Here is a 9,528-nt window from a genome sequence, read left to right on the forward strand (position 1 = left end):
CAGTTCATTTTTATACATTTTCTCTTCTTTCCCCCATATCCGGAAGTGTTCTTACACACAATGGAATGGCTTTCTCACCACCAAATCACCGTGACTTTTTTATTAGGTTTCAACTATTAACCAGTAGTCACCCATGTGACAGATTAGATACAGATTCCATTGGAGGAAATGCAAACAATCAAAGAGAGGGACTGGGTTCAGAAATGTTATGACATGTCTGGAGCAGATGGTCTCCTGCATCAGAATGAGGGACACTTCCACTGCATCACAAGAGTCCTGCCCTAGTTTCTGCTTTACTGTTACTTACTTCAGAGATGTTAATACATACAGCTGAAGCAGGTGAGACTTGATCATATATCTCCTGGCTCAGAGGTAGGGACACTACCACTGTACTGCTCAGAAGTAGGGACACGACCATTAAGGTCTGTTTTATTTTCGTTTTAATTTTCTAATCAACCTATGCAATTATGCTACTACTCACCTCTGGAGCAGCTAGGACTGGAACATGGTTCTCCTGGCACAGAGGTAGAGTCTCTACCATTGTGCCTTTTTTATTTAACCTTTTTTTCCCGAATGAACTTGTTCAGGGATGTCATTGTACACCTGTGGTACAGGTGGGGTCCTGAACCCGGGCCTCCCACTTCAGGGGCAGGGTCATTACTACTGTCCCACAAGAGGGCCCCATTGTCATTGCGCCACAATAACCAGGTTGATGAGTTCCAGCTGGGCAAGCTGATGCCTGTTGCCAAGGGAACTCGTTCTCAATGAGCTCCATTAGGAGGTTAATTCGTGATTCCCTAAGGGCCTTGCAAGGATTCTCATAGCCTCTAACAGGCTGTATCTCCCATAGGTGGAAGGACAGGCCTCCTGTTGGCACCTCCCAGGATTCCTGACCATGATGCCATATTTTAAATATCAAAATGCACCAAGTACTATCAGTCCCGAGCTACCCTGCACAGTTCATGTGAATTGTCCAGGACACAGCAAATAGAGGAATATTGGCACCTCACTTTGCCAACAGAGACCTGGAGTCTCTGATGGACCAGATGGTGCAGTGGAGGGCTTTTGGAATATTGTGTGCAATTCTGGTCTCCTTCCTATTGGAGGATTTGAGCTATAGGGAGAGGTTGAATCAGCTGGGTCTGTTTTCCTGGAGTGTCGGACGCTGAGGGATGACCTTTTATAGACATTTATGAAATCATGAGGGGCATGGTTAGGATAAATAGATAAAGTCTCTTCCCTGGGGTGGGGGAGTCCAGATCTAAAAGACATAGGCATAGAGGAGAAAGATATACAAGAGACCTAAGGAGCAACGTTTTCACGCACAGGTGGTACGTGTATGGAATGAGCTGCCAGAGGAAGTGGTGGAGGTAGTACAATTGCAACATTTAAGAGGCATCTGGATGGGTATATGAACAGGAAGGGTTTGGACGGATGTGGGCCGGGTGCTGGCAGGTGGGACTAGATTGGGTTGGGATATCTGGTCAGCATGGACAAGTTGGACTGAAAGATCTATTTCTGTGCCGTACATCTCTATGACTCTAAGGTGATGATTTTTTGGAGGACATACTTTGTACCATCAACTGTTTGAGTGAAAGTCAATCTAGTTACAAATACAACATTGAAGGAGCAGAGCTTTGCCATCTTTAGCTCTACACAAGATTCTGTGGATCAAGATGTGAAGTGAGCTGTTACTGCATGATGTGCAACTACAGGACCTTGGAAGGTGCTTACTACTTTGGCAATGAGACTGAATGTTTCCAGGCTGCAGCATACTGCTTCTGCAGCACAGCCTTATTTGGATTTATTTGTAATGTTGCATGACGTCGTGAAATTGGAGCCAGGATTTATACTCAACATAGTAGGTTCACTTACAACTATTTGTGATCTTAGTTGTCTTTCACTTACATTGAGTTGGTGTCTGTTTAATGCTACTGCCTTTTAAATGGCCTTATGACATATGCAAATGGAGTCCCTTCCCTCACAGAATGAAACCATTTACACTGCCGACTCCAGTTATTTTCATCTCCATTACATATTTGTGATTTGGAACACAATGGAAGGAAACAGCGGTCACAATTCACGGAGTGAACCACACTGCCAGCTTTGCAGTGGAGGTGACCTCCCAAAATCTTCATATTCAATGTTAGTGGCACTCTCCATCAATCCCAGCAGATTTGATCTTCATCACATTATGCCGCAACCCATATATTTATCTATGCATCTTCACAATTAAGATGAAGTCCTTGAGCCTTATGGTATAGTTACAATGTTTAAAAGACATTTGGATAAGTACATGAATAACCAAGATTCCGTATAGGTTTTCACGTGGTATAAGACCCTTTAAAGGGCAGTAGCATTAAACAGACACCAACACAATATAGGTGAAAGACACCAATGATCACAAATAATTGTTACAAAGGTTTAGGGGGATTTGCGCCAAGTGCAGGCAGGTGAGACTAGTTTAATTTGGGATTATGGTCAGCATTGACTGGTTGGACCAAAAGGCCTGTTTCCGTGCTGTATGACTTTTTGATTCTATTGACTCTTTGACTCCAAATTGTCATATTACTATGCTAAACATAGTGATGCACTGTCCCCCATCAACTCCAGGACATTGCTGACTTTGGATAACCTCCCCTCCTGCACTACACCTTTCCCTGCAATGCTGTATTGCCTCATTCTTTTATGTGTGGAGTTGCCCTCTTTCACAATTGGCATCCCCTCTGCAGGCAGCCTCCAACTGCCACCATTGGATTCACCAGTTTCTATCGCAATATTGGCTTTTATTGGACAGACAACCAGGACTTACCATGACCCAGCCCCCCTGTGGACTGCCCTTACTATGGGTGGTCAGACCCCTGATGATTTCTGTGCAGCTCCCCAACTGACCTACTACAATGTTTGAACTGGTTGCACTAGACCTACAGGACTGACACTGGCCCTGATCGGTGCAAACAGCTGACTGCCTATCAAACTGACCAGAGCCTGCCCCTTGACTTACTGTACTGGGACCCCCTGGCTGAACAATGTCTCCCTTAACTTGTCAGAAGACCTATACATTGTGACATGATTATTTGGTTTTTGCACATGCCGTGTGTAGTAGGCACATGGTGCAGCTAGGAGATTGATGTAGTACAATGGTATACAGCAACCTGTCCACCCCCGTGGCTGATCTCTGCTGAAAAGCATGTAAAGTGACCCGCTTTGCATCTGTGCTAAAAGACAAGTCAGGACAGAAGTACTGAGAGCACTAAACTCCAACTGAGGGGACACAAAGCAAAAAAGGCATAGCAAGGCAAGGCAGAGCAGGGCAAGGCAGAACAAGGCAGCAAAGTGGACACAAAATGAGTGTTAAAAGAGCAGGAAGGAGTCCTTAGATGCTCCCTGGTTCAATCCATGGAGATGGGATACTGTCTCTGTAGCAGCAGCAGCAGCAGCATTTCATTGAAATGTGCTCCCGAGCGCAGCATTGAAACACAGGACCGTATTTTTCGAGAATTGGTAATGTGCAACAAGGGTACAGAGAGGCTGTTATGGGTCCATTACAAATATCCATGGACAGGGTGATCCAGGGTAATGTGAGCAGTCACTGTCTGTGGAGCATGCCCCGAGATGTCTAACTCATATCCATGATGGACATTCAGAGGAGCAAGTGGCGAGCTGGAGTCAACTGATAACTGACTAGTTTTTATTCAACAGGTGGGTGAATGGAAAACTACATATTAATGAGGTGAGAATCACTAATAATGAGATGTTAATAAATACAAATGGATGTAAATGGGCGTCCTGCCAGTTATTAGAAATTCTTGTGTCACCATACAACACTTAGAGTCATAGAGATATACAGCATGGAAACAGACCCTTCGGTCCAACTCGTCCATGCCAACCAGATATCCCACCCCGATCTAGTCCTACCTGCTCGCACCCAGCTCATAAGCATTTTTGTTCTTGCCATCAAGAAGCTCATTCTTGCTGGTCTCATTGAATTTTTCCAACTTGTCAATGCCCATATTGTCCAGGGCATTATTGCAATCGCTGATTGGGAACAGAAAACTAGAGAAAGCAATAATAATCTTTGTGCTTTGAGAGAACAAAAGTTTCTCACGTGCAAGTTTATTTTAATCTGGGATTTCTCATTCCACCATCTTCTGTCAGTAATTCCATAAACAAGTAATATATAAACACACCAGACATACACAAAGAACTGAGTGAAATATTTTAAGCTCAGCTACATTATTGTGGATCCTTAAATCATTTTGAAAATACATATTCAAAAGAAAAGGAATATAAATAAATCTGTTGCAATGAGCAATATCTCATTCATATAGTTAGAAAGATTTATATCTGATGCCAGTTAAATAATCCAGTTGAGGACACATAAGACCACACCTTTGACAGTAACTACACCTGACTCTTTCATTGCAGCCTGGACATGGTAGAAATGGACTTTAACGCAATTTTTGCTTGGAATATTTAAATAGTCACCTAATTTGAAGTCCCAATAAACTTTTGAAAGGGCAATGATTATTTTCTTTACCTTAAACAATTAATAGGTTTTAACAATTTTAATTATATTCAGTGGTAATTTGGAATTAAGTTACCTCATCCTATGATTGTGGAATTGAGGTGCTGTAAGTATTTTGTTCTGCAGATCAGTTGATTATCACCAGATCTAATCTCAATTTGACTCATCAGTCACTGAACTAAATGCATATTGGAGACTAACAGTGTCAACATATAATGCTCGCTTTGACTCTTCTGCATGCAGAACCTCTTAACAGAAAAATCTTTGGATAGTTTGACAGTTTATGTGACTGAACCATTTAGTATCACACTGCAATGACAAGCTAGAAGCTTATATTGTCTTGGAGCCTATGTATGGCTTATGTTTAACATAGATGATCTGAGATAAAAAGACTAACAGCACTACAGGGGATCAGCCATTGTGAGAAGCAGCGTTTAACTGTGGGAAAATTCAATCCTGAAGAATTACCTGGCAGGATAGTTAGAATTATTAATCATGCATGTTTAACCTTTCTTGCTGGTTCAAATGTATTTAGATTTCAGCCAAATGAAGTATTGGCTTAAATCTTCATTTGCATTTCTACTTCTGTTGGTTCCTTAGGATCATTAACAGTTTGCATCCATGTATTGTTGCTTACCTGCACTGTGTGGAAAATGACCAGAATTGAGAATACATTATCATCAATATTGAAATCCAGTAAAATGGCAGTAAACCAAAGAACAACCTGGCTTCCATTAGAAGAGAAAGTGAATAATTTTCCTACTTTTTTTTACATGATGATATATTGAACATCAGGCTAGATTTTGCTCTGAGCAGTGAATGAATCATGCTCATTGACCTTGTACTTTCCCTTTGCATTTCAGTGGGCTTTTGCATGGGAAATTTTTGTCAAACAGTGCATTTAGAACACCAGTGAACTGAGAAAGTAACAGCGTGCTCCCTAATCAATCAGATTAAAGGTCATTAATGAGCTGAGTTTGAATCAGGAAATGTCAATTAGAACAATAAATTCAGGGTCAAATCATGCAGAAAGCAAAATGAGAGAGATTGGAATAAAAACTGGAGAGAAATAAATTAAAAGGGAAATTAATTTTAATATCAGTCCATGTCAAACATAATCCCCAAACTAAACTAGTCCCACCTGCCTGCACCTGGTCCATATCCCACCAAATCTTTTCTTTCATGTACTTGTCTGAGTGTCTTTTAAACATTGTAATTGTGCCCACTTGCTCAGGAAGTTCATCCTTGTACTCAAATCTCTTCCCCAGAAAGCAGTGCAGGCTGGATCATTGAATTTATTCAGGTTTGAGTTGTGTTGGTTTTTGAGAATCAGGGAGGCAAGGATTGTGGAAGGGCACACAAGAACTACAGTTGAGACCACAGCCAGACAAGCCGTGATCTTTTCAAATAGTGGAACAGTTTCAAAGGGTCAAATGACAGACTTCTGCTCCTAAATCCTACGTTACACATTTATGAAAGTTAATTTTCACTACCAAAGAGCTAATCTGGAAACAATTAATTCTCAGCATATCATTAAAAGATTCATAGAATGGAATGGACAAACCCTGACTTTTTTCGTGAGTATAGACCATATTCATAAGTTCAGGGACCTCACATAGCAAAATAACATAGGAGCAAGTGCAGGCCATCGGGCTCTTCAGCCTGCTTTGTCATTCAGTAGGATCATGGTTGACCTGATGATGACATGAGATGCACTTTCCTGCTTGTTCAGCAGAACGCTGACATCATGAGACATTTTTAGAAACCTTTCAACCAGCAATGCTCTAATTTCACTGAACATGTGTAATTGATAAAAGATATTGTCTGATTTACATGAACCAAAGTAAACACAGGTAATCTCACCTTTACAGCAAAATTGGACTCATTGCTGCAGTTTTAAATATTAAAGATCTTCCTCAGTACCAAAAGAATGGCCAGGCTGCAATCAAAGTGTGTGGTCATTGAGCAGTTCTGCTGCAAATAGTTGCAGGTTGGATCCTCTCTGGATTAACCAGAGAGGAAAGAATGTCTAATGAACCCGTACCAACACCTAAAAGTCTGACGTGATCTTCAAGATTCTTCTGAAGTCCTTCAAAGTAGAACACAAATAAGTTCTGAACATGTATTTTCTAACATGTTCAATCACATTAGCAATTTTTTTAATATAGGGCAATCAAAAATCTAATATCTATTGTAACGTTATTTCATTCGTGTCATGAATTTTAGTTCCACTTTATTGGTACAGCTAATCCTGAGAACTGATACTTGTTGCCATGGAGATGCTACATTGAATTCTAATCAGTAGGAGGGCAGGAGGCAGAGAAAATTAAATTTTTATTTGACTGAGGGCCTTCCCATTCTCCTGTCAGCCAGGAATGACCTGCTGTCACATTGTTTAGGCTTCAGCTTGTGTTTCGACATCTAATCAGCCTCCAAGTGCCAAGCTGCTAAGTGGGACAAGCTGAGGGCACAAGGTCTACCACCTGTCGAGACTATTACAGTTTCTACAAAGGCTTTCATGAATACAGTTACAATAGCAAATGAAAGACTTATCCTGTGCTCAGAAATAAATGAATGTCCCAATGTTTGAGAGATCCCAATTACCCTGAATTACTTTTGTGACCCCAGTCAGAAAAATTCTAAGGTGCTCACAGATCTCAGCTGGTTGGTATAGAAGCAGCGCACTAAAACTACATTCAGTATTTTTTAGATGAGGATCCAAAATCTGAGAAACAGAAAATATCTCTGAAAACATTAAGTAGTGAAATAGTGCAGCTCCTTAGATTCAATGTCAACTCTTTGTTAGAAGTAGATGGATTTTTCTGAACACAGTACCATGCTAGCATTTTTAAATAATGAAAATGAATAGTAAATTACTCTCTAATGTCCTTAGAAGTAGTTTCATCATGATTGTGTGCTTAACTTTTCATAAAGACTACAATATTCTACCTTTTCTCTGTACACTATCCTGAAGCCTCTATCCAGAACTAGACACATCTTCTCATTTTTCTAAAAGATTGTTCCACCATACATACCTTGCTCAGTGGCCATGCACGTTCCTCCCTCTATAAATGAGTATGCTATAATTCAGTATATTACATTTATTCAAATATTTAATTACTATTTCAAGAACTGTCACAAGATCAGATTAAACAGATATAAATAAGTAGTCACAGAAATTAGCAGGTCAATTTTTCAGCAAATAGTGAATATTAATGACACAATCTCATCATGCTTGCACCTGTAACTAAGAGTCTGACTTGTTTTTGTGGTGAATTACATCTGCACAGAATCATTATCATGACTCCAACATGAAAGCTCGATTACCACAAGTCCACTTATCTAACATTGCTCTGCCAGCTGTAGGAAAGCTAAATCTTGCATTAGCAATTAGTTTCCTGTTACAGTTTATGCTCAGCATGTATACAGAACACTTTTCAATTGATATTCAATCCTTGTGTTTCTCTTAGGAAATTCTTGCTCAAAGGACTGTCTCATTATGGTTGTGCAATGAATGAAACTACTTTGAGATTCAAAATTTGAATACCTCGGGCATCAATTAAGATTAACTCTCGGCCTGCAGTACCCAAGAGTTCGATATAGGATTGTTCTTTTAACTGATTAAGAATCACAACATCTCTTAAAATGCAGCATTTTGGCATTGCATTTTCTATGACTGGACATTCAAAATTTTGCTTGAGATTGTCAGCAAACCCTTAAAATCGTTAATAATTTTTCAGGTTTTAGCAGTTTCATAAGACTAATAAAAAGCAGAAGCATTGGTTACAAATGTATGATCCTGCAGTAAAGTGGATAGCTGGCACTCTCCTGTGCATATTAGGAGATCGTAATCAGAAATAGCTATTCATATAAACCCCAATTATCAGTAAAGACAAGCTTCATACTTGAGATATTACAAAGCAAAAAGTGATTAACTTAGTTTGTAAATTTACTTTCAATCATCACTTTTTTAAAAAAAAAAATAATATTGTCAATTAATGTACTGGAAGCATCATCACTCAATCTCATCTCTGGAAGGATCTCTGCACTAAAAAAAAGAACTTATTTAATGGTGTTAGATCTTCTCCACTGTAATCATTAGCTTATTTATGACCCACCAGTCACACATTATGATTGCAAAAGGTGTACCCTGTACTGAATCCTTTCATACTGCGATTCAAAAAATGCATATGGTACACAATCTGAGGTTATTTTCCTTAAAGCAGAGGAGACTGAGTGGAGACATGATTGAGGTGTATAAAATTACAAGGGGCATAGATAGGGTAAACATGATAAAATATTTTGGTGTAATTTGCAACGCCAAGACATACAAAGTTATGGGCCAAGTTCAGGAAAACAGGATTAGAATAGTTAGGTGCTTGTTTTTGGTTGGTACAGATCAAAGGGCCTTTGCTGTGCTGTAGACTTCTATGAGTCTATCATTTGAACATGTAACAATGACCTAACTATGATTATGGCAAGCCAGTTAACTGTTGTTAGTTAGACCTGCACTTGCCCATGTAAGGTCGACAATTTTACGAATAACAAATGGGAAGTGGATTAGGTAAATGTTTGCACTGGACTATCTGAAATCTGTCATTTCCGCCACCTCCAAACGAACCCCACCACCAGGGATATATTTCCCTCCCCTCCCCTATCAGCATTCCGAAAAGACCACTCCCTCCGTGACTCCCTCGTCAGGTCCACACCCCCCACCAACCCAACCTCCACTCCCGGCACCTTCCCCTGCAACCGCAAGAAATGCAAAACTTGCGCCCACACCTCCCCCCTTACTTCCCTCCAAGGCCCCAAGGGATCCTTCCCTATCTGCCATAAATTCACCTGCACCTCCACACACATCATCTATTGCATCCGCTGCACCCGATGTGGCCTCCTCTATATTGGGGATACAGACGGTCTACTTGTGGAATGTTTCAGAGAACACCTCTGGGACACGCGGACCAACCAACCCAACCACCCCGTGGCTCAACACTTCAACT

The sequence above is a fragment of the Chiloscyllium plagiosum genome, chromosome 6, assembly GCF_004010195.1.
Source record: "Chiloscyllium plagiosum isolate BGI_BamShark_2017 chromosome 6, ASM401019v2, whole genome shotgun sequence".
Taxonomy (NCBI): Eukaryota; Metazoa; Chordata; class Chondrichthyes; order Orectolobiformes; family Hemiscylliidae; genus Chiloscyllium; species Chiloscyllium plagiosum.